The sequence below is a fragment of the Protopterus annectens genome, chromosome 6.part0, assembly GCF_019279795.1.
Source record: "Protopterus annectens isolate FY-2018-M chromosome 6.part0, PAN1.0, whole genome shotgun sequence".
In the NCBI taxonomy this organism is placed as follows: Eukaryota; Metazoa; Chordata; order Ceratodontiformes; family Protopteridae; genus Protopterus; species Protopterus annectens.
The window spans coordinates 487655144-487679574 of NC_056737.1; the positions used below are offsets into that span (position 1 = coordinate 487655144).

General features: G+C 43.6%; 1 protein-coding gene across 1 annotated transcript in view; it reads left to right on the plus strand.

Moving 5' to 3' along the window:
* UBR1 (ubiquitin protein ligase E3 component n-recognin 1) overlaps positions 1–24431 on the plus strand; it is a gene marked incomplete in the record, with an annotated part of 4571807 nt that overhangs the window by 1662655 nt on the left and 2884721 nt on the right.

Here is a 24431-nt window from a genome sequence, read left to right on the forward strand (position 1 = left end):
CAAATGCTCTTCTCTGGAGACTGTCAGGGGATGCTCATCTCTGCACCCAGGAAGCCTCTGTGTTGATAACAACCAACATTTGGGTGCAGAAAGTCATATCCAGAGGGGGACTTCATACTATTTTTACAAATTTTGACAACCTACAGAAACAGCATCCTGACATTCCACCCAGTTAAGGGGAGTTAGCAGTCTTAGAAGTTCAAAAGTTGTTAAGCAAGAGAGGCATCCAGGAGGTCCCACCAGACCAGAAAAGATTCTGAACTTGCTCAAGATTCTTTTTAGTGCCAGAGAAAATAGTGGACCTGAGACCAATTTTGGATCTCAGCAAGCTCAATCAGTTTGGAAAGAACTGCATGTTCCAGATGATCACAGTTCAGTCCATTCTGCCATTTCTGAGAAAGGATGGTTGGATGGGCTCTTTTTTTTTTTAAACCCCTTTATTGAATTATCACTTGTGATATAGGCACATTCACAATTATATAAAAGTAATCAAACTGTAGTAAGAAGTTAAAATTAACAAACATGTTTCACATACATTGCTATATGTCATATAACCTAAGCAACATTACAGAAATTATTCAATTCCTGACCCCTTATCATAGATTAGTACTAGGCAAACTGCCTTGTGGGCCATTTTAAGCCTAGCCAATTGCCCCATGTGAGTTTCAAACCCTAAACCTTGTATCTGTAAGGTAAACATCTTATCCGTTATGCCAACCTCCCTTTAGTACACCATCACTTGTGACATAAGCAGTCATACATTTAAATAAGTGAAAGCAATCCACACTGGCATAATCCTAGTTGCAAGCATTTTACATCACAAACTGTACTGACATGCTCCCATTTGCAAATGTACTGTTCCCATAACTCCCATTTTCCCTATGTAGCTTGCTCCTACCTTTTTCTAAAGATCTCAATTCCAGTTGTTTTATCTCTGTTGCTATATTTACTACTTCTAATATAGTTGTTTTAGATTTTGATTTCCATTTTCTACTAATTGCTTTTTGGCAGCCACCATAATTGAGACAGCAAGGCCTTACCCATGTCTAGGCAATTATAATTCTGTATCATAGCTCATAAAAATCATCTCCCTCATCACACCAGTCTCCCACCCAGCATCTCCAACAGTGCATCCTGCAGAGAATCCTTAAAGTCTACCAACTGACTGCACTCCCAGAAAATATGTCCCCAATTACCTTTTTCTTCTGTGTCACACATCCAACATTTGCTTTCTACCTGAGGAAAACTACTTTGTAGTTTACTTGGGGTATAAAAAAATATCTATGTTGACATTTTCGAACAAAAATCCTAAATCTTCTAGATTTTGTTGCATATTTAGGAGACATACATATGTACTCCCATTGTTTCTTTGTGAATTGCTTATCCAGTATCTCTTCCCAATCCTTTCTAACTTCCTCTGATTGATTCTTATAGGTATCATGCAATATTTTTTATGCTCTATTAGTTATTACTTTATTAATGGCAGCTTCTGTTCTAGATTCTTCTGAAAACTCTACCAGTGCTGGTCTTTTTTTTAGGACCCCCCCCCCATTTCTTTCTCTTTGCCTATACTCTGATATCAATCCTTGGTAGGGAGGACATTCTCTAACCTGCATTCCCAATAAATTCTTGGCTAGCTCCCATTCTATCATCTTTCCCTGTCTAGTTATTTGCTCCCAATACCTTGGTTCCTCTGACAGTTTTCTGCAATAAATTCCAGCCCCTCTTGCCTGTTGTCTATATCCCTAATTGCAGTCACCCCTATTGGCAGAATCTCTTTTCTCTATTCCTATATTGGCTTAGTTCTTAGAGTACTTTTTTTCTACTTTATGGATCTAATATTCTGAATGATTGTTATTCTCCTTAAAGGCCTGCATCCAAAATTCCAGTCTGTCCTTGTTTCTTGAGCTTCTCCAGTTTCAACATCATCCCTTTCCACTTTGAATTAGAGTTTTCTGCTTGTGCTGTGTATAGGAGCATTAACTGTATAGCTATGAAATACCCTTTCAAATTGGGTAATCCCAGTCTGCCTTGTTCTACTGGAAGAATCATATTATTCCACTTGACTCTTGCTGTCTTTCCTTCCCAGATAAAGTCCTATCAGCTCTTTATTAATTGCTGTGCATAACTTCTCCTCTAGCTGATAAAAATGTTGACCTGTTTGTAAGACTAAAGAGAATAAAAACATTTTCACTGCTTGTATCTTGCAATCCATATAACACAGCTTCTATTTTAGTTTTTGTATTATCTTTTGTTTAATTTCTTCTCACATATCCTTAGCTTCCACACCAGAAATATCTTTAATCCATACTCCTAAATGCTTCATTTTATCTTGTCCCCATAAATAAAGGTATTGAGGAACCAATTTGTGTGTGGGTACATAATTTATTGCTGTTGTCTTTGTTTTAGTTTCATTACTTTTGTATATTGAAAAGATTTGAAACTGTCTCAAAATGTTCATCAACACTGTAATGTCTCTTTCTGGGTTTGTCAGGTGTAAAATAATTCATCTACAAACAGAGCCCACGTTTCTTGACTACCATAGCAATTATATCCTTGAATTTCTGTGTCCCTTATTTTCCTTGCCAGTGGTTCTAAATGTAATGCAAATAACAGAGGAAAGAGTGCATCCCTGCCTGGTTCCTCTGCTGAAGCAGAAATTATCAGAAAGGACCCCACCTACTTTAATTTTTGTCTCTGATCCCTCATATATCCTCTTAATCAACCTTATAATTTTTTCAGGAAATCCAAATGCTTCCACTGCCCTGCTCATAAAGTCCCAGCTTACTCTGTCAAATGCTTTCTGTGCATCAAGACCCACCAACAGCAGTGGTATTTTCTTACATTCTGCTTCCCTTTGGATCATCAGTGTTCTGTTAATATTGTCATTAATACTGTAATATGTTTGCCTCCCCTCCACAAAACCACAGTCATACATATCTATCAATTTGGGCGTTACCTTTGTCATTCTTTTAGCCGTTATAGACATAAACACTTTTATAATCGTGGCTTAGTATTGAAATGGGCCCGAGTCCGATGGATTTTTACCCTCTTTAGGTATTAACAGCTACTGCTGCTTTCTTCCAAGATGTTAGTACTTCTCTTAAAGTACTGTTAAACAAAACCTTTCAGATCTTTATAATTTTTTTCCTGCTAGCTTCCAAACTTCCACAGGAATACCATCTATTACTGGGGACTTTCCTGTAGATTGGTTATACATCACAATTTTTACCTCATCTCCTCCTATCCTAATCGTTCGTAATTGAGCATCATCTACCTCTAACCTTGGCATATTTAATTTTTCCATAAACATTTCCATCTGTATCTTTTCTTGATTTCCATATTTCTCTGCTTTATACAGAGTTTTTTTAGAATTTCCAACATATTTAATACATCTACAGCACCTCATTACCTTTGTTATAGGCTCCCTAAGCTTGACGACAGCCCTTTCAACTTTCTGTTGCCTGAGTCATTGTGCTAAAAGTTTTTGTGCTGTAGTATTGTTAAAAATCAGTTGCCTAACAGCAATCTTTTTAAACTTGTGCATATTTTTGATGTAGTCCCTTATTTTCTGCTTGGCATTCTGCAGTTGATCCTCTTCTTGTTCTGTGAGATTCCCCATATTCTCCAATACTTTAACATTTTTGCAACACCACCACCACACTCAAGTTCTGCCTCACTCACTATAACGGGATCATATCCCCTTCTTAAAAACATATCAGCTGAGCTATTGATTTCTTGTCTCAAAATGTTCTTATCATTGTATATTCTGAACAAACATAAAAATTCACCATAAGGAAGAACTGCTATCAAATGAGGGCGATGACAACTGGAGGCATGGAGGTATTGACTGCAATCTGCAAACTTCCTATGCACTCCAGAAACAATAGAAGCATCCTCTCTACCCTCTAAAACAAGATCCAAAAAGAACACTCTATTGCCTTGCTGTAAATCATCAAAAGAAAGACCCAAATGGGTTGCGGTGCAAATCCGCAACAAAATTACTTTATCCTGACCACCTTCACAGATGAAAATTAGATCATCTATGTATCTAAAATAAAAACTTACATACGTTTTCACAAAGTCCTGTCTAAACAGATGTATAATCTCAAAAAATGCCATAAATAAATTAGCATACATGGGGGCAGTGTTCCGAATTAGATTTATGAAACACTTAAGGGACATAAAATACCAAAGGGAGGAGAAAGTGATTTCTGCACACTTTAAAGTAGCACACGTTAGTAATCATTTATTGCTGCAGGGAAGTATTTTGGAACAAATTAACTGTTTTTTTTTTTGTGAAAATGAAATACTGTTGAAGGAAAAGCTTCTGTATAAGGATATTTTAAAATATAATACATTAATTCCTATGGTACTTAATAATGAACTAAACTGGAAATTCTTGCTTTAAAAAACAGTCTTCTAATTGTTTAATTGGATAATGGCATGTGTTTATTGATGGTTAGGATGTATAAAAGTGTTTTGCATTTTCTAACTTGTATTCCAAGAAGGTGGTTACACCGAGGCACTAGAAGTGAATAAAATACTGGTTAATCTGAAGTAGTTTACTTAATTTGGTCTTCAACCTGTGGGTACTGGATCCATATCAGAACTGAGCCGGCAAATTCACTAGCATCTGCTCCGAGCACCAAGCTCATCCCCTTACCCATAATGCACCTCCACTACCTTCCAACTCCCAGATCTCGTTTGTCGCGACTTCACTGAAGCATTGTGATCCTGAGCTCCGATTTAGTGAGTTGGGTTTTTTGGTAAAGTAAGCAGTTTTTTTTCATAGTTCTTAGTGTAGTTAGTGTAACTTCCCTCTCCTCCTCCCCTCACTGGTGCGTCGTGTTCAGGGCTTTTTCAGCAGTCTTTTAGTAGTTTTCAGTGTTAGCTAGTCAGTGTGTTACTTCCCCTTCCCCCTCAGTGTTCTGTGTGCCTTGAGTGTGTGGTGAGTGGGTCCGAGTTGGAAATAGTTTTTCTTCTTCTTTTTTCATTCTCTGATCGTGTGTTGTTTATCCAAGCCAGTATTTAAGAGGTGCACTGAGTGTGGCAATAAATTGTCACCTACCGATGGCCACACACTCTGCGTTATGCGCTTGGGTGTAGCACATTTGAGTACAGACTGTTCCATTTGCGCGCTATTAAAGATAGACTGGCTAAGTTGACCCTGAAAGGCCTTCTACCCACTACCGAGGCAGCTGCCTGTTCCACTGCTTTGGTCAGAGTAGCTGCTGTGGAAACCTCTCCTTCCTCTCTTGCTCTTGCTTTTACTTCCTCCCAGGCTGGGACTCAACCTCCCATTTCTAAGCCTGTGGAAGTGAAGCGCAGAAGGGGCAGAGAGAAGGGGAGAGAGCATGGAGAAAACGTAAGCGGTCTCCGGACCTTTCTTCTACTCCCGCCAAAAGGCAGGCTAGGATCCGTGACACCCCTCTGCTCTGATCTCTGAGATTTTTCCCGGAGCCGGAGGAGCCACGATCACCATCTAGGGCCTCAGTTCCTCGACCCACCAGGTTAGTGTCAGTGGCCTCGTCAAGCTCCACCTGAAGCTTATTGGAAGTTGACATGGATAAAATGATAAGGAGGTTCATTCGTACTCAGATCCAGATGGGAGTTTTGCCAGCCCCCTTTCCCACTGGAGGGGGGATCTCACTTCCTTTCTTTACACCAATTTCTCCTTCTCCAATCCGTCCGAGTTCGGAGTACTTGGATCCTAGGATGGCCTCAGTCAGGGGGGGTTGGCGCCGATGGTACCAGTCTCCTCAACACTGGCAGCTCCCTGGAGCATGTCAGATCTGACCAGTTCGGATTCGAGCGGCTCTCTGAGCCAGAGCCTGGGTGTCTGATCCGAGGGAGCAGAACTTTTCCATCAGCTCCGACTTTGTTGGGCTAAGGTCCCCCCTTTGGAGCTCCGTCCCCTTCGGGCCCGGCTCCAATTCTCGTGTTGGATCTGGGGCGAGAGGTTTCCTTAATGGTGCCCCAGGAGACTCGTTCTCCCTCGGCATTCGACGTGGTAGAAAGGGTCCTCTTCACTGGATCGAGACACTTGACTATTTCCTCTGACTCTGCCCCGACTCCCTCGGCTGTCTCTTTGAATCTCATAATTTTACTAAAGGGACAGCCCGTGCTTGAGGTGCCCCAGGCATTTCCCCCTGAGGAACAAGTGCTTTGCGAGTCCCCCCCCCCCCCCAGAGAACCCCACCAGAGACGTGTCTCACAAGCATACCTGCAAGAGGAGGCACTTGGGACTCCCCCGAGTCCCTCACAGAGGACATGGATTTGGATGATGGGGAAGGTTCTCCCAGATCACCTCCCAAGGGTGTCTCCTTTGAAGACATCATGGAAATCCTATGCCAGTGGGGAGGTTGGTCGGCCCCTAAACCACCTTCTGACAAGTCTGTGTTCCTAGAGGCTTTTGGCACGGGTGCATCTACTTCCTGGGTGTCCCCTCCCACATCCCCCCGACCGAATGTCTCTGATGATGGACCACTTATGGAAGCGGGTTTATGCGTCAGTGACTTTACGAGACTACGGTGTGACCTGTTCAAGGAACTGGCTGAGTCTCTCCCTAAGTCCATGTTGCAGGAGGACAGACAGATATTCTCTGAGGATGGCCACTTTAAATGCAGTCTCCAATACATCCATGCGGCTCCTTTCTCATGCTACTGAAGGAGCGGCTAGGGCAGCTGGGTCCAGCGTGTCCATGAAGTGCAGCGCCTGGCTCAGACTGTCAGTTTTCGGAACCTTACAAGGTGTCTTTTGCCAACTCCCCTTATGACGGCTCTATTCTTTTTGGTAAGACCGTCAGAGACTTTGGTCCACAGTGAGAAAGACGGGAAGACACTGTCTGCCGTTGGAATCCGCTTCTCTAACCCCCAAAGATCCTTTTCCCAGAATCAGAGAGGGCAAAAGATGTGGTTCTGGAAGTCACAGTATTCTCGGGACACTCGGGGCTTTTCTTCCCCCAGAAGCAGAGGCAAAGGGGGTCCGAGGAATTTTGGGTCTTGAGAACCGTTTTCGGACAGGCCTGGACAGCAACACTGAGGCGTTACCCGACTGCTCTACTCTCGTGGTAGTCAGGGGTTGATTGTCATTGCACCTGGTGGTATGGGAGTCAGTAACATCAGACTGCTGGGTGCTTCAGATCATGTCCAGAGGATACTCTATCCCCTTTGTGGTTACTCCCAAACAACTTCCGGATGTACCACCCACACACATGGAGGCAGCAGCACTAGAAATCTCCAAGCTGCTAGGGAAACGAAACATCAAACCCATCCCCCCAGATCAGTCCAGATCTGGCATCTGCTCCAGGTTCTTTTTGGTGCCAAAGAAGACGGGGGACTTACGGCCCATTCTGGACCTATCTACTCTGAACCTGTCGGTTGCCAAAGAAAATTTCCGGATGGTCACTTTACAGTCCATCATGCCGTACCTGCAAGAGAGCGACTGGATGTACCCGTTAAGACCTCCAGGATGCCTACTATCGCATAACAATGCACAGAAGCTCCAGGAGGTTCCTCTGCTTCCGGCTAGGAGTCGATCATTACCAGTTTTGAGCCCTACCCTTTGGTCTCACCCATAGCCCCCAGGGTGTTCACCAAAGTGATGGCGGTAGTAGCGGCTCACCTGAGGCTTCAGGGGATTCAGGTCTACCCATACCTGGACGATTGGCTCATCATTGCTCCCACCAGGTGTCTACTTTCTCAAACCAGGGATTACTTCTTAAAGCTTGCACTTCACTTGGGGATTACAATCAGTGCATGCAAATCGCTTCTTAATCCTGTCCAGGTGATAGACTACATTGGGGCATGGATAGACACACTACAGTGCAAAATCTTCCTGACCACGGAGAGAGTACAAAACCTGAGGATGCATGTTTCCCTGATCTATCGTTCTCATCTTCCCTTCGCAGAATTGGTGTTGAGAGCCCTTGGTTCTTTGGCAGCAACCATAACGCTTCTTCCATTTGCCCGGTTACACATGCGAGTACTACAGTGGACTCGAGCGGTGCAATGGTCCTTGTTGGATCTTCCATTATCGTATCCAGTACATCTCGGTCGAGTCTACAAGTCGTCCCTTCTGTGGTGGATGTGCTCTCGTCCCTTCTGTGGTGGATGTGCTCTCTGGAAATACTGAAAGGATGACCTTTTGTTCCAGCCCCTGTCCAAGCCACAGTGACCACAGATGCCTCCCAACTTGGGTGGGGGGCCATTGTTTGGGCAGAACAGTCCAAAGCCTGTGGTCCCCTGTCGAGACCAGTTTGCATATAAACGTTCTGGAGATGAGGGTTGTCCTATTGACGTTGCAGGCCCTTCATGCCTTTCTTCCTCTGGGATCCATTGCAGTTCAGTCAGACATGTCAGTGGTCTGGTATGTCAGCAAAAGGGGAGGGACCAGATCTTACTCCCTTTGTCGCGAGGCCATGAGAGTTTGGGAATGGGCGATCTCCACCGGTTGCTTTCTCCTAGCAATGCACATTCCAGTACGGTCCAACATCCTAGTGGACAGGTTATGTCAGACTATACTGATGCCTTATTTGTGGTCTCTGAATCAGTCAGTAGCGGAGCAGATTTTTCTGGGGTGGGGTCAGCCTTGCCTGCAATCTCTTTGCATCTCCTTCTAAAGCGAAGTGCAGCGAGTTCTTCATTCTGAACCCTTAGCCGGGGGAGTCCCCCAGAGATTCTCTAGTCCATGCTTGGCCTCCCGGTCTTCTATATGCTTACCCTCCAGAATCTCTTATTCCGAGGTTTCTAGAGAAAGCTTGTTGACTGGGGAGCAAAGTGATCCTCATGGCCCTGTTTTTGGCCTCGTCAGGTATGGTTTCCTTTCCTTTAGTCTCATCTTCTGGCTCCACCTTGGATCCCATTCAGGATCTTATTTCACACCCCTCGGGGGTTCCTTATCCCGAGCCTGGACAGTTTGAAGCTCATGGCTTGGCTGCTCCAGTTCCCCTGATTGCTAGGACTCCTGGATTATCCTCTTCAGTCAGGTCTATTCTGTTGGCAGCGCATAAGTCTTCCACCAGGAACAGTCGGGCGGCACAGTGGTGCAGCGGTTAACGTTGTCGCCTCACAGCAAGAGGTTCTCTGGTTCAGTTCTCGACTGGGGTGCCTTCTGTGTGGAGTTTGCATGTTCTTCCTGTGTTTGCGTGGGTTTCCTCCGGGTACTCCGGTTTCCTCCCAAATTCCAAAGACATGCATCTGGAGCATTTCTCCCCGGGCCTCCGCTGAAAACAGGCTCTGTGGAACCTAGTCGGACTTTCCCGGTCAACAAATGTTAAATAAAAATAACAAATAAAATAAAAAAATTTACTGCAGCAAATGGAAATGTTTTTCCTTTTGGACTTCTCAGAGGAGTTTAGATCCTTTCACGGCTCCTATTTCTGCCATTCTCGACTTCCTAGCCAATATTTTTCAACAAGGAGAAAGCTCTTCTACTGTCAAAGTTCAATTACCTGCCATCTCTCATTTTCATGTGGGTGAGAATTCTGCCTCTTTGGCCTCTTCCAGACTGTGTAAAGCCTTTATTAAAGGAACCTTCTTTATTACACCCCCCCCCGGTCAAGGAATCCTGTTCCCACATGGGACCTTACTATGGTTCTTCAAGCTTTGGTCGCTGTGCCATTTGAACCTGCTGCAACCACAGATCTCAAGTTTTTGCCTTGAAAAACAGCATTTCTAGTCGCCATCACCTCTGCTAAAAGGGTTTCAGAACTACAAGCTTTGTCTGTTAGTTCCATATATGATTTTCCGTAAAGATAGGGTTTCCCTTCGGACCAATCCATCCTTTCTTCTCAAGGTTGCATCACAAGTTAATATCAATCAGACCATTAACTTACATGTTTTCTTTCCAAGTTTTGCTAACAAAATGGAAAACAGACTCCACTTGTTGGATGTTCATAGACTGTCACAATTTTATTTACACATGACTAAAACCTTTTGCAAATCCTGATCAATTGTTTGTGTCCTTCTCTAAGCCCTTTTTGGGTAAACCTATCTCCAAGGTCACTATAGCTAGGTGGATTTCCTTGTGCATCCTTCAGGTCTATAAGGTTAAAGGTTGGTCTCCTCTGGGTCAGTTGAAAGCTCATTCCACTAGGTTGATGGCTACATCTGCAGCCTTTTGGTCTAGAGTCTCATTGGATGATATTTGTTCTGCAGCTACTTGGATTTCCTCTCATACCTTTATCTCTCACTGCAAATTGGATTTGACTTCTAGAAGGAGAGCATCCTTTGGTTCCACGGTGCTCAGGAATATCCTTCCATGAGGGCCACCCAGGAGTTTAGTAGCTGGGGACTCTGTCCCACAGATTGAAGACTAAATGAAGTAAACTACTTCAGATAAAGAAGTTATGTACTCACCATAACGTTCCATCTGAATAGTTCTACTTCATTTGTCTTCAACTCTTCAATCGTCCCTCCCTCCTTCCCCCTGGCCTTATCTGATGGACAGCCTGTTTGGCTGCAGTTTTTAGGTTATAAGGTATTCTTTCAGGTCAGGTTCTCAGCCTAAGTGGCAGCAAACTCAATCTGGGGGTTGGAAGGTAGTGGAGGTGTATTATGGGTAAGGGGAGGAGCCTGGAGCTCTGAGCAGATGCTAGTGAATTTGCCGGCTCGGATCCGATACGGTACCCACAGGTTGAAGACAAATGAAGTAGAACTACTCAGATGGCACGTTATGTGAGTACATAACTTATTTTTTTACAGCATGGCTGTTTGATTTAGTCATCTTTTTTGGATCTATTAGTTGTTGTACAAATACTTTAACATTTGTCAGTCCTATAATTCTTTACTTAACCATAAACCATAGGCTCCTTTCTTTTATTTCCACTTTATTTTTAAACTCCACCTTAATTTTATCCCATTCCCTAGCTATATTTTCAGAAGAAATTTCTATCCTCTCTAGTAGTTCCTGAATATTCTCACTACCCATTCCTTAAATACCTCTCTTTTCAACAGGTGGGAAAGTGCCAATGTCTCATTTTTATTTCATTACCCTGTGTTTTTTATTTGGTTATTATTGGTGCATGATCTGAATTAGTTAATGAGCGTGTTATCAAGACCCTAAATTAAATGCGTATCCTCTTGTGAAATTTAAAATGTTCTTCGTGTTTGTGTTGCTGTCATCACCTGTTGGGGTTCTCTGGTGTGGTAGCCCTCGGCCTGCCCGAATACCAGAGTCCAAGTTTTTGTGCGCCAGCTGCTGTCACCTGTAGTTTGACATCAGGTCGTCAGAACTATAAAGCAAGGCAGCAGACGTCATTACATCAGTCTTTCTTGCTGTTGAGCCCATAGTAGAAACAGTTTGCACAAGTGCCGATCAGTCGCTACCAGAAATCATATTTCAGCAGAAAATGTCTAAAGCGAAGTACCTCGTTGGGGACCCTTTTTTCTTGCTCTAACCGATGTCCAAAAAAGTTAATTGTCTCTCCTGTGGAAAGCAGATCCCACACCGAGACTTTCATTCTTACTGCATCACTTGTTTAGGCCCCAGACCATGACGTCCCTCGTTGCTGGTTCTGTGCCCTCTTTAATGCGAGAAGCATTCGCCTTAGGGCTCTTTTTGCAGACAATTATTTTCGTATTCCGTCTTTGAATTCCGATAAGGTGTCCAGCCAACAATCCGTCGACATTCTGAAAAAAATGTAAAGATAGAAACAGGCCACACAAGGCTAAGCCTTCGACACTACCGCTAAGCAAGTAGTCAGTTCTCTGGAATTCAGTGAGGTGCTTTCACAGCCCCTGATGCCCAGCTCGCTTTCTACGCAGGCCTCTGCTGAGACCCTTTCGGAGTCCGGTATGCCGCAGAAATCCACTTCATCTTCCGAGCCTTTGGCTGTCTCTCCCTCGGTCGGGTCTGGAGCCGCGATGCAGGCACCAGCTTCCGAGGAGGCCATTCGCACTACCGATTCTAGACAAAAAAAGCAACGTCTTCTCTTCCGACTACCATTTCTCAGAGACCAACGGATTCTCTTAGGCCTCGAAGCCAGGCCACTCTTAGGAAATCTGCTTCTAGCCACCGTCTTGCTACTACTCCCCCACTCCAAGCTCATATGCTTAAAATGGTGGAGGGTCTCATCTCTTTTATCCGAGGTACTCAGGCTCCCACTCCAAAAAGGAAAAGGGCTCCTTCTCCAGAAATTATGAACGGCCAGGAGTCTGAGGAATCTTATTTTCAGTGAGAGTCTCAGGACTACCTACAGTCAAAGAAACATCTTAGAGAGTTTCTGGACCTGCCCCAGCACAGACCCCTGTCCATCCCACCTATTCTCGAAGGTGGATGCTGATTTCCTTAAATCCAGTTTAGCCCCTGATGCCCTGCCTCCTGCCCCAGCTAAACCTGACATGTACTACAGAGCACCGGATTCTCACAAATAACCTCTACAGGAACCCTACAGACTCTGGGTCATTGCACAGGGACCCAAAGGAGCTAAAACTAGTTCTGCCAAGAATCCTCTTCCTTCTGACAAAGACTACAGGCCTCTGGACAGATGGGGTAAGAAAGTATACATTTCTGCAACCTTAGCTTTCAGTGCACTCAATTATCAGTTCCATGTATTAAAATATCAACAACACAGTTTAAAACAATTAAAACAGAAGATTGCAACCTCCCCTGATGGTGCCAACTCAAAAGAGCTGGCAGAATTACTACACTCTGCTTATCAAGTGGCCAAGCACTCATTACAATGTGGATATGATGCCGTATAAGCCTCTAGCAAGGCAGCAGTGACAAGATCTGTTGTTAGAAGACATGCATGGCTGAAGGAGCAACCTGTCCCTGATAATGTCAAGTCTAACCTTATTGATGCACCCCTAGATAAGGAATGCCTGTTTGGGGGAAAAAGCAGAAGAGGTGCTTAAAAAGATGGAGGACAAAGCAAAATCTATGCAAACAGTGAAAGATTTCTTTCAAGTTCAACCGCCAAGATTCAGCCGGAACTTCCCCTCTAAACACTGGGCCCTCCCTGCACCCAGCAGATGGCCAAAATAAGCCCCACAGGGACAGGACATCCAGGCCCCTATCCTGGGGCCAGCAAAGAAGCAAACAGTGGACCACTTCCGCCTCTAAAGCAGGGAGTTCTAAGAGAAGCTGCTATGGTAAGCACTCGCAATGACTCTCTCCCCGCTCTACCCTCCTTTCACTCGTCTAAAACTAGGAGGAAGGCTCATCCTCTTCAAGGGCAGTTGGGTCTCTATAACCAAGAACCAATGGGTATTAAAAATCACTTCTCAGGGATACAGATTCTCCTTCAGCGAGCTCCCAGTTCCAAGAGGGTACCCAGACCTCCCTCATATCAGTGGGCAGAGGCATTAAAATGGGTAAAAACCCTAATATCCCAGGGGACAGTAGAACCTATCCCACCGGATCAACATGAAAAGGTTTTTTTACTCCAGACTATTCCTTTTCCCCAGAAAAGAGGGCACTTGGTGCCCCATCCTAGATATATCCAAACTGAACACCTCTTTGGTGGTCCCCAGATTCAAAATGCTAACCTTGCAGCAGATCCTGCTTATGCTTACACAAAATTCTTGGCTGGTGATACTAGACCTAAAAGATGCCTACCTCCACATACCAGTCAGGGAATCATGCAGAAAATTCCTGTGATTCAGAGCAGGCATTCAGCACTGCGCTCCCCTTTGGCTTATCTACTCCCTGCTCCCAGAGTATTCACCAAATGCTTGGCCTTGGCTATAACATTCTGCAGACAGCGAAATATACAGATTTACCCTTACCTGGATGACTGCCTCATTCAGGCGAACAGCAAAGAAAAGTTACTTCAGGATCTTCTCTTTGTCAAAAAACTCCTAACTTCCCTAGGGTTCACCATCAATGAGAAAAAATCAAAGCAAAACCCCATTTCCTGGGAGCTGTACTAGACACACCAACCCTAATGGCCTTTTTTTCCCCAGAAAAGTGAATTTCCTGCCTTTATCCTTCACCCAACTGGCTTCCAGAAGCCACCTCACTGCAAGGAAGTTCCTGCAAGCCCTGGGATTACATGGCATCTTGCATCCTTCTCATCCTTCCCACCATGCTTCACATGAGAAAAATTCAGTGGTACTTAAAGAACCTTTGGTGTCAGCACTCTCAGTACCTAGAGACCACTCTCCATCTGATCCCTTGCATAAGGGATGAATTTCTGTGTTGGGCAGAGGCCTGTGCCATGAACAAGGGTCTTCCCTTCATCCTCCGCCCTTCTGGCCAGATAATCTCTACCGAAGCCTCAGACATAGCTTCAGGCACTCATCTAGCAAGCAGGTGTACCCAGGGCCTTTGGAATGCCCAGCAACTTCATTTGCACATCAACCAGAAAGAAATGATGGCAGTGCAAAATGGTCTGACTTCCTTCCATCCTCATCTCAGGCCAGGGGTCCTCCTTATAAAAACAGACAACACCACAGTAATTTGGTACATCGCCAAGCAGGGGTGCACCCAATCTTGCCCCCTGTGCAGGGTAGCCATGAGTCTGTGGCTTACAGCCACCTCCATGGGACTACACCTAATTGCCCAGTACTTACCAGGGATCAACAACACACTGGCAGGCCACCTAAACAGAAACTTACTGGACCCCCACAAATGGCAGCTCCACAGAGAAATCTTTCTGCAAATCACCCAGACTGGGGGACCCCAGAGGTGGACCTTTGCCTCACACCTCAACCACCAGATGCACAAGTTTTGTACCAGGGAGTTTCACCTCCTGTTATTGAAGGTGGATGCTTGACCGTCCCCCGGAGCTCCCTCTTTGTGTATGCATACCCTCCTCTGCCGCTTCTTCCCAAGGTTCTGATCAGTATAAGAGAGGAGAGACCAAAGGCCATCCTCATCGCTCCAGATTGGCCCAGACAGCATTGGTACCTTACAGTCCCCCAAGCTGCTTCCCCTAAGGTCAGACCTCTTGACCCAGGAGAGGGGAAAGGTACTGCACCCAGACCTACAGACACTCAAACTTTCAGCATGGCTCATACACTAAAAACTAACAAGAAGTCACTGTTAAGTAAACAGGTCCTGGACATCATCATAGAGGCCAGAAGACCCTGCACAAGAAAATCTTATGCAGGAAAATGGAAAAAAATTCTGCTCCTGGAAACAATCAAAAGGGGGCAGTACCTCCCAACCTTCCACCCCTCTCATCCTGGATTACTTAGCAGAGTTGCTCAATAGTGGCCTCTCCTTCTCCTCTTATCAAAGTCCATGCCTTGACCATCTCTGCCCATTATGATTCAGACCCACACCTCTTCTCTCATCCTTTGGTTAAGCAATTCCTCAGAGGGGCTTCTAATATCAGGCCTCCCAGAAGACCTCCTACTCCACCCTGGGACCTGAATTATGTGTTGGAGAAACTAACCTTACCTCCTTTCGAACCTGCTGCTTCAACAGAATTGAAATATCTCTCCTGGAAGAGTGCCTTCCTACTAGCCATCACTTCAGCCAGAAGGGTCTCAGAACTTCAAGCTCTCGTGGCTGTCGAGCCCTTCATAATTTCCCAAGCAGAGTCTCCCTGAGGACTAATCCTTCCTTTATGCCCAAGGTGGTAACTGATGTGACCCTTAACCAGGCCGTACACCTTCCCACCTTCTTTCCCAACCCTCAAAACAAGGGGGAAAGTACTCTACACTCACTAGACAACTCAGATACTATCTGGACTGCACTAAGCCATTCAAAAAAACTGGCCAGCTTCTTGTAAGCTTTTCCCTGGGGCAAAGGGAAAGCCCATCTCCAAACAAACCATTTCCAAATGGATTTCACACCATCCATTTTTGCTACATGAGAAACCCATCCCTAGGTCGGTCCGTACCCACTCCACTAGGGCAACTTCCACTTCCAGTGCTGTCCTTAGAGTAGTTCCTATCAGGGACATATTGGAAGTGGCCACCTGGACCTCTGTCCATACCTTTACAGAGCATTACCACCTACCCGTCTTTTCGAAGTCAAGGGCAGGGTTTGCCTCTGCAATTCTGCAGGGCCTCCTTACCCATGCCTAGGACTCTATCTTTCCTTCCACCCTTTACCTCAGCTTTGAGAATCCTCCCATAGGTGTGATGACTGCAGCAGTAAAACAGAAAGAACATAGTATAGTTGTGTACACTTGCCATAAATGTAGATGTTCGAGTGTATTCAGTGTTGCAATCTTGGTTTCCCTCCCTCCATCCCCCTTTTCACATCTTCCCCTAGGGGACACATGCTTCCCAGGGTGGCTCTCAGCCACCAGGACCACTTCTCTCTGTTCCCTTGTGCTTCTGACGGGTTATGGCAAGAAAAACTGATGTAAAGAAGTTGGATGCCTTGCTTTATAGTACTGATGACCTGACGTCAGACTACAGGGGACAGCAGCCAGCACACAAAAACTTTGACTCTGGTATTTGGGCCAGCCAAGGGCTACTACAGCAAACCCCCACAGGTGATGACTGCAACAGTGAATACACTCGAACATCTACATTTATGGTAAGTGTACACAACTGTACTTTCTGTTTCACCTAACCCAGTTTGTATATCTTGAGGAATAATATGTAAATGCACTCTGAACTCCTGTTACTGAATTCACATCTTCCATGTCAAATATTTTCATAAATTCCTTCAAAAACCTACCCTCCTTGGTTTATAGGTTCCCTTTTGGGCCCCCAGACATATTTTCCCCTACTGCAATTCACATTCCATTCCCCATCTATAAACAATATTACTTGCTTAAGACTGATTAGAATTAATTATTTAACCATTGTTTACTAGAAAAAGTCAGACTTGGAACGAAGCCAATTTTCAGCAGAGGCCTGGGGAGAAACGCTTCAGATGCATGTCTTTGTAATGTGGGAGGAAACCGGAGCACCCGGAGGAAACCCTAGCCGAGTATTGAACAGGAAAACCTCTTGCTGTGAGACGACAATGCTACCGCTGCACCACTGCACTGTCCATTTTCTTTAATATCCATTATAGCTGTTTTAGGTGGGATATAAATACATGCCAGTGTAATCCTCCTCCCTTGCCAGTAGCCCCTCAGCACTACAAATCTGCCATTATAACTTTTTTATCCTCTTCTGTCACTGTTGGAGCACCTCTTGAAGTTAATATAAGTACTCCTCTTGTCCCAGGTATTCCACTGAATAACCATCCTGAAAACCTTGCTTTATCAAAATTAGAAAGAGATGAACATGCTAAGTCTGTCTCCTGTAACATAGCTATTTACACTTTGCGTTTTTTAATGTAATTCACTACTCTTTCTGTTTTGTATTTATCTGAGACCATTGACATTTAAAGACATTAGAGAAAGCATCATTGCATTAAAAAGTTATTTCCACCTTTTATGTACAACATCTTTTTTGTTAAATGTCTAGTTCCAGCTTTTGTGTTACATGCATACACTGTTAGGCAGGTTGAACTTTTATGCAGTTGTTTCCTGTCATATCCATTTGAGCCTACATCACATTTTACAAAACGTTTTGTCTTGTTAACTAAAATACAAAACTATGTACATCTTCAAATATTGAAGTTTTAACCTCCTATGAACAAAAGGCCCAAATTGACAGCGACACTTAGACTTGAGTCAACCTAAAAGGGAAGTTATGCATGTTAAAACTCATGGTGCAGCCTGTGCTTCTACTACCTAATTAGGTTCGTCTCAGCTTTATAGCTGTCCCAGCTGTGGAAACCCTTGAATGTTTTTAGAGAACATTATGGATTAGTGAATTTCTCTCTTTTTTTCCCCCTCAGCCAGTCCACCAGACTGTAGTCAGTTTCTATTTATCAGATTGTCTTCTTGGAGACATGAGAACTAGACAGCCATTTTCTATTTATCAGATTGTTTCCATGGAAACATGAAGACCTGTGCAGAATTGCTACTAAGCAAACATGTGTTTGCTAGAAAAAGCTTCATAATATTCAGTGTTATTTTTCATTTACTTGCTTTTTCTTAGAACTTGTTACCAAATCAGTCTTACAATCCTTAATCTAGTCATTTCCTTATGCAAGAATGAGAAAAAAACATTAATTTTTCTCATTATGCCTTTTTAAGCAGCCTTTTTCTTTTATTTTGCAGTGCCTAGATTTCTTAAAACTGAACAAGAAAGAGAGACAGGAGATAGAAAAGAAAAAAAGAAGAACTGCAGCACATGTTGTACAGTCAGTATTACACTTAAAATAACTGAAAACACTTTACATTATAACATGTAAAGAAAACCACACACCACAAAATTAGTACTATTTAAGAAAAAAATATTTACTTGGTTAACCTTCTCTCTCCTCTTCCCCAAAGCACTTTTCCAAACATTAATGACATGAAGTAGGGCATATGATTTGGAGTCCTCCACAAGTCCAACAAATTCTGAAAAAGTCCATTATTTCCAAATTTTCTTTTGTCATATTTCACAAATAAGTATTGCGCTGTAAATCCACATCAAGTTGCTGGTTTTATTCCTGTTCATCTCCATCTCCCAAATTCTGACTCTGCTTCATTTCCATTGTACTCTCAATTCTTCTAGTCAGCTCTTATGCTCCTTTCCTTTTCTCCAGCATTTTCTGTTGAAACTTTGGGTAAGGCTTCACAGGTAGACTCTATCTCTACCAGAAGAGAAAGACTTAGAATCTTCTCCTGTTTCATAGCTTACTTTTTATTGGACAAACTTTTGCATTTCCTTCTTGGCATGTACTTCGTCAAAAAATTATTGTGTGTCTTCAGGGTGAACACGTTGAAGACAGCTGGGTACAGTAGTTTGAATCTCACACTTGGATCTCCACGTTCCCTGAATTGTGTAATTAATAAAATTTCTCCTGCTCTGCCTGGTGTACAATCAGTAATCATTCTCCACGGACACACTGCTGTCTCCCACTTTTACTACTATATCCTTCTGCCACAGTTTTGTCAGAATGAACATCTTTACTATTAAAGATTTAGGTTGCTTTCTCATAGCCAAGTTTGGAGCATACATACGATGTGCCCTTTCAACTAACGGCTCCTGTTGTGGAATACCAGACCAGTTTCTTATTTGCGTTTTCATAAAATTAATGCAGTCTGGTCCTTCCAGCTTCTTTGGTATAGCTGAGAATCTTTTTCGTATGTGCTATGTCCTCCAATTCTATTATTTTTTGAAACATCTAATCGGATGATGTCAGTCTTCATTCATTCTTGATGAATGGGACTCTGTTCCTACTCTTTGGAACTGTCATGACCGTTATACAGCTCAAGCCAGCCCAAAACTCTCAAGCTAAGACTCTACCCACAATAACCTTCTCTCTATTACCTTAGATCTTGTTTGCCCTCTGATAGCAAGACGTGTCAGCCGATACTCTCCAGCCAAGTGCTTTAATTATCTCTAAATATTTATTTTTTTCAAAACTTGCTCTTTTATATTTTAAATTAACTATCATATTCTTTAGCATGTATGTGTTTGCATATAAATCTCTCTACCCTTCTTGCCTAATGGTTATTTTCCATTACCATCGTTGGTAATTTTGTTTCACCACCCCCCCCTCCCCTTTACCTGTTTGGTAATCTCTTTTGGTACCATCACTGGTATTTTCCCCCTTTTTTTTTTTTTTTTTTTTTGTACCGATTCTAGGTTACCATTGTTGGTAGGTTTCTTTTCTGTCCTTTAAGAATGTGTGTGATCTCTTATAGTGGCAGAGAAGCAGAAAGGCACATCAGGTTTCAAGCAGTGCCAAGATTATGGAAGAACGATGCCCAGTTCTGACTGCCTTTTTTCCTGTGTATATTGTTTGGGTATGCCCCACTTAGAAACAAATTGTAAGATCTGCCAAGGTTTTAGTTCCAGAACTTTGGCAGTGTCAAAATCAGTTTATTTTAAAGGGATTGTTAAAATCCTCTTGATGAAACCCTCTCTAAGCCAGAGTCTTCCAAAACTGAAAATAAAAAGAGAAGCCACTCAGTGACGAACTCACAATTGGCACCAGACTCTAAAACTCATAAGTCTCCAGTTCCAACAATGTCTTTAGAACTGAAGAGTAAGGTTGCAAAACTAATAGTGAAACAGCCTTTGGCACCGACAATTATGTCCCCATTGGTACCAAACAGTTTCTGCACCAATCTTGACTACCTCTGCACTGATAATGTCAGCAGTGACTATTTCATCAGTACCAGCATCTTTGACCTCACACTCTGTTCCAACTTCTCCATCTGCTCTGCAGCATACCATGCCAAAGCTCGAAGCATTTGTACCTTCCAGAACAAGATATTCTCTTTCTGCAGACCCCTTTCTGGGTTAGCTCCCCAGTCCATTTGTGGACAGGCCAGAGTCTCCCTCGGAGATATTGGTCCAATCAGCCAGAAGTCTTTTCCAAGATGGACGTGATGTGATTAGTGAAGAAAGTCCAAAGGTTGAGAAGCAAAGTGATCCTCATTGCATCCTGTTGGCCCCATCAAATCTAGTTCCCCTTTCTATGGCCTCACCTGATTTACCGTCCTTGGATTCTGGACCCATTTCCAGACCTGCTGTCTCACCTGCAGGGATTGGTGCATCCCAGTTTTCACAGTCTCATGCTGACAGCTTATGTATGTCCAATTCCATTAATTGCCAGGCAGGGGAAATTACCTTCCCCACTACAAAAAATCCTTCTGGCTTTTCATAAACCATCCACCAGGAAACTCTTATCTTAGTAAATTTCAGCACCGGTTGACAAGGTCCTGGAATTTCTGGCTTCACTTTTTGAACTAGGAGCTTCTGCTTCCACCATATAAGTCCAATTTGCAGCCTTTTCCAATTTTCACAATGGGTTTGATGGGTCGTACCTTGATTTCCCATTATTTATGCAAAACCTTTCTTAAAGAGGCTTTATGTCTAACGTCCCCATTCAAGGACCCTATAGCTCCATGGGATTTGACCTTAGTACTACAATCTTTAGTCCTTTGGCCGTTTGAGTCAGCAGCTACTTGTGTTCCCAGATTCCTGTCATGGAAAACTTTTTCTGGTGACCATCATTTCTCCCAGGCGAGTTTCTGAATTGCAGGTTTTGTGTGAAATGCCCTTATATGATTTTTCACAAGGATAGGGTGTCGTTAAGAACTAATCCATCCTTTCTACTTAAAGTGATCTCAGAATCTAATATTAACCAGGCTATAGATCTGCCTGTTTTCTTTCCAAAATTTTCAAATAAAGGTGAATACTACTTGCATCTGCTAGATGTTCACAGTTACTTTTCTATCTTGATAGAACCAAACAGTCTACAAAATCAGATCAATTATTTGTGTCCATTTCAAGTTCGACTTTGAGTAAACCGGTCTCAAAAGTTACTTTGTCAAAATACCTTCGGGATTGTTTTACTTTCATTTACAATCATAATAACTGCTAGTTACCTGCGCCTGTTAAAGCACATTCCACCAGGTCTGTATCCACTTCAGCTGTTTTCCATTCCAAGGCCTACATGGAAGAAATATGTGCAGCCACAATGTGGGCCAGTCTCCATATCTTTATCTCTTACAAATTGGAGGTGGTCTCCAGCGGAAGAACATCTTTTGGCTGTATGGTGCTCAGAAATATCTTTACTTAGGGCCGTCCAGGATCTGAAGTAGTTGGGGACTCTGTGCCATTCGTCAAGAGTGAGTGAAGATTTACATCATCAGATAAAGAAGTTATGTTCTTACCATAACGTTCCATTTTTTTTTTTTTTTTTTTTGTTGATATTCATTCATTCTTGGTGTCCTGCCCTCCTGCCCCCTACAAAGGACGTCTGGAGGTTCGGACACTTGTGGGAGATTTTTAGGGTTTACCTTAGACAGGGCTCTGTTAGCCTATACTTTGGCTGCAGACTTGATCTGAGGTAATAGAGGGAGGGGCATTGTGGGTATAGTCTTAGGTTGAGAGCATTTGGCTGGCGTGAGCTGTATAACACCCGAGCCATTTCCAAGGATGCCGAACTGAGTCCCATTCATCAAGAATGAATGAAGATCGACAACACAGATGGAACATTATGGTAAGGACATAACTTTTTCCTGAGCCGGCTCATATTCAGCCAACCTTTTTCTTCATTTTGACCTCTGAGTTTTGCAGCTTTATTACCTCATCTGAATATCTGTTTAAAGCTTCTTCCATTTTTTCCAACCCTTTGTTGTTTGTGTTGATGTACTTCATTAGTGTTTCATTTATTTTAACCAGGTCTCTATGCCTTATATCTTCCTGTAGTTTAATGGAATTCATGTCTGGAGATTGCATTGTTTTTTGCTGAACAGCTGCAGAACTTTCCCTAGTCAGTGTTTTTTCCTCACTTTTTGTAACTGATTTTTTTTCTAGGTCCTTTGTATTTTTTTTCCCTGGCATCCAGGCAGTGCACTTGATGCCAGTTACTGAGATTTACTCATAAACACAAGTCTACTTGCCTTCTCTGCTGAGTTTGTTTTCACACCGGGAGAGCTAGAATTAAGCTGTTAGTCCATGTGCAGCCATCTTGGAAGTCATTGATGTGCTCTGTTGATCTTCAGGACATGTACTATCACATTAAGATGAACAGATGTTCCCAAAGATACCTGCTGTTTCAGCTGGAGACCAGACACTGTCAGTTCAGTGCCATGCCCTTTGGTCTCATTGCAGCCCCCAGGGTCTTTACCAAGTGTGTGGCAATGGTTGGCAGCTCACCTGAGGCTGTGCAGATTCAGAGTGTTTCCATACCTGGAAGACTGGATCTTCACAGCCTCAACCAGGCATCTCCTCAAAAAAGCAAGGGACTACTTATTCCATTTATGTCAAGATCTAGGCATCTCAATTAACTATGCCAAGTCTCATCTTCAACATAAGCAAACCTTGGAATTCATAGTAGCTTGCCTGGATGTGACCAGCCTATTAGCCTTTTTTCCATCAAACAGAGTAGACCATAAACTCTCTGGTGGAACAACTTCTTTTGCATCCCCTCTCTGGTGGAACAACTTCTTTTGCATCCCTGTTCCCCAGCAAGACTTATTCTCCAGGCTTTAGAGTCTATGGCAGATGCTGTAACCTTCATTTTCATGACTCTGTTCTATATGTCTGTTTTTCAGTGGACTCTAGCTGTTCAGTGGTCCCTTCTTCAACATCCTTTGTCCTCACTGATCAAGGTGACTCTGGTTTGCAAAACGTACCTCCATTAGTGGATCCAATACATTGAAGTTTGTCAGGGAAGCCGCTTTTCCACCCCTGGTAGCCACACTGACCACGGACGCCTCCCAGTTGGGGTTGGTAGGGCTTTTCCTTGGAATGATGGTCTGAGGTAAATGGTCTCCCGAAGAGACCAATCTGCATATCAGTTTCCTGGACATGTTAGCTCTCCTCTTATCGTTGCAAGGCTTTCAGTACAGCCATCCCAGGGGACCATTGTGATCCAGATTGAGCACATGTCTTTGGGCTGGTGTATGAACAAGCAAGGGGGAATCCAGTCCTATCTCCTTTGTCGAGAGGCAATGAGAGTTTGGCAGTGGGCAGTCTCATCCAACTACTATCTTACAGAAAATGCACATCTCAGGGAATTCCAGTGTGCTAGCGGACAAGCTCAGCAGATCCATCCTAATGCCTCACGAGTGGTCTGTCAGTCAGTGGCAGAAAGGGTTTTCTGTCTATGGGGTCGGTCGTGTTGCAGTCTATTTGCCCCCCCCCCCACAAGTACAGCAGCTTCTTTGCCCTGATCACCCCCCCCCCCCAGGCAGTCACAGAGAGATGCTCTACTCCACATTTGGACCGCCTGTCTCCTTTATGCTTAGCCTCCTTTTCCTCTAATCCACAAATTCTTACAGAAAACACTTTGGTTAAAGCACAGTGTTATCCACATTACCCCTTTTTGGCGTTGTCAATTGTGGTTTCCCTTCCTTTGTTCTCATCTTTGATATCGACCTTGGATACTGGAACTCAGTCCCAGACCTTCTGTCTCATCTCACAAGGATGGTACACTTGGATGTTATAGTCCTCAAATCGACCCCTTGGTTTCTGCAGTTCCACTAATGGTTAGACAGCCCTGGCTTTCCTTCCCAGTTTCACTAATGTTGCTATCATCCCAGAAAGCCTCTGCTAGGAAAATATACAAGAGTAAATGGAAAACATTTTCTTTTTGGGCTCTTCTTTTAGAATTAGATCATTTACTCCTCCTATTCCCACTGTCCTGGATATCCACTTATCTATTTTTAAAGGAGGAGCTAGTTTTTCTACCATCAAAGTTGAATTAGCAGCGGTTTCTTTTTTCGTGCTGGAGACTGTGTTTTCCCTCTGGCATCATCCAAGTTGTGCAAAGCTTTCCTTAAAGGCGCATTTTTGCTTAGGCCGCCAGAGAAAGCCCCCCCCCCCGATCTAATGTGCTTCTACTGTAGGGTGTAACACAGAATCCCTTTCTCCCATCTGCAAAATCTTCTCAGGTTCCTTTCTTGGAAAACGGCCATTCTAGTGGGAATTACTTCTGCAAGATGAATGTCTGAGCTTCAGGCCCTTACCTCTAAGTCCAAGTAGTTGATTTTTTTTCCCCATAAAGATAGG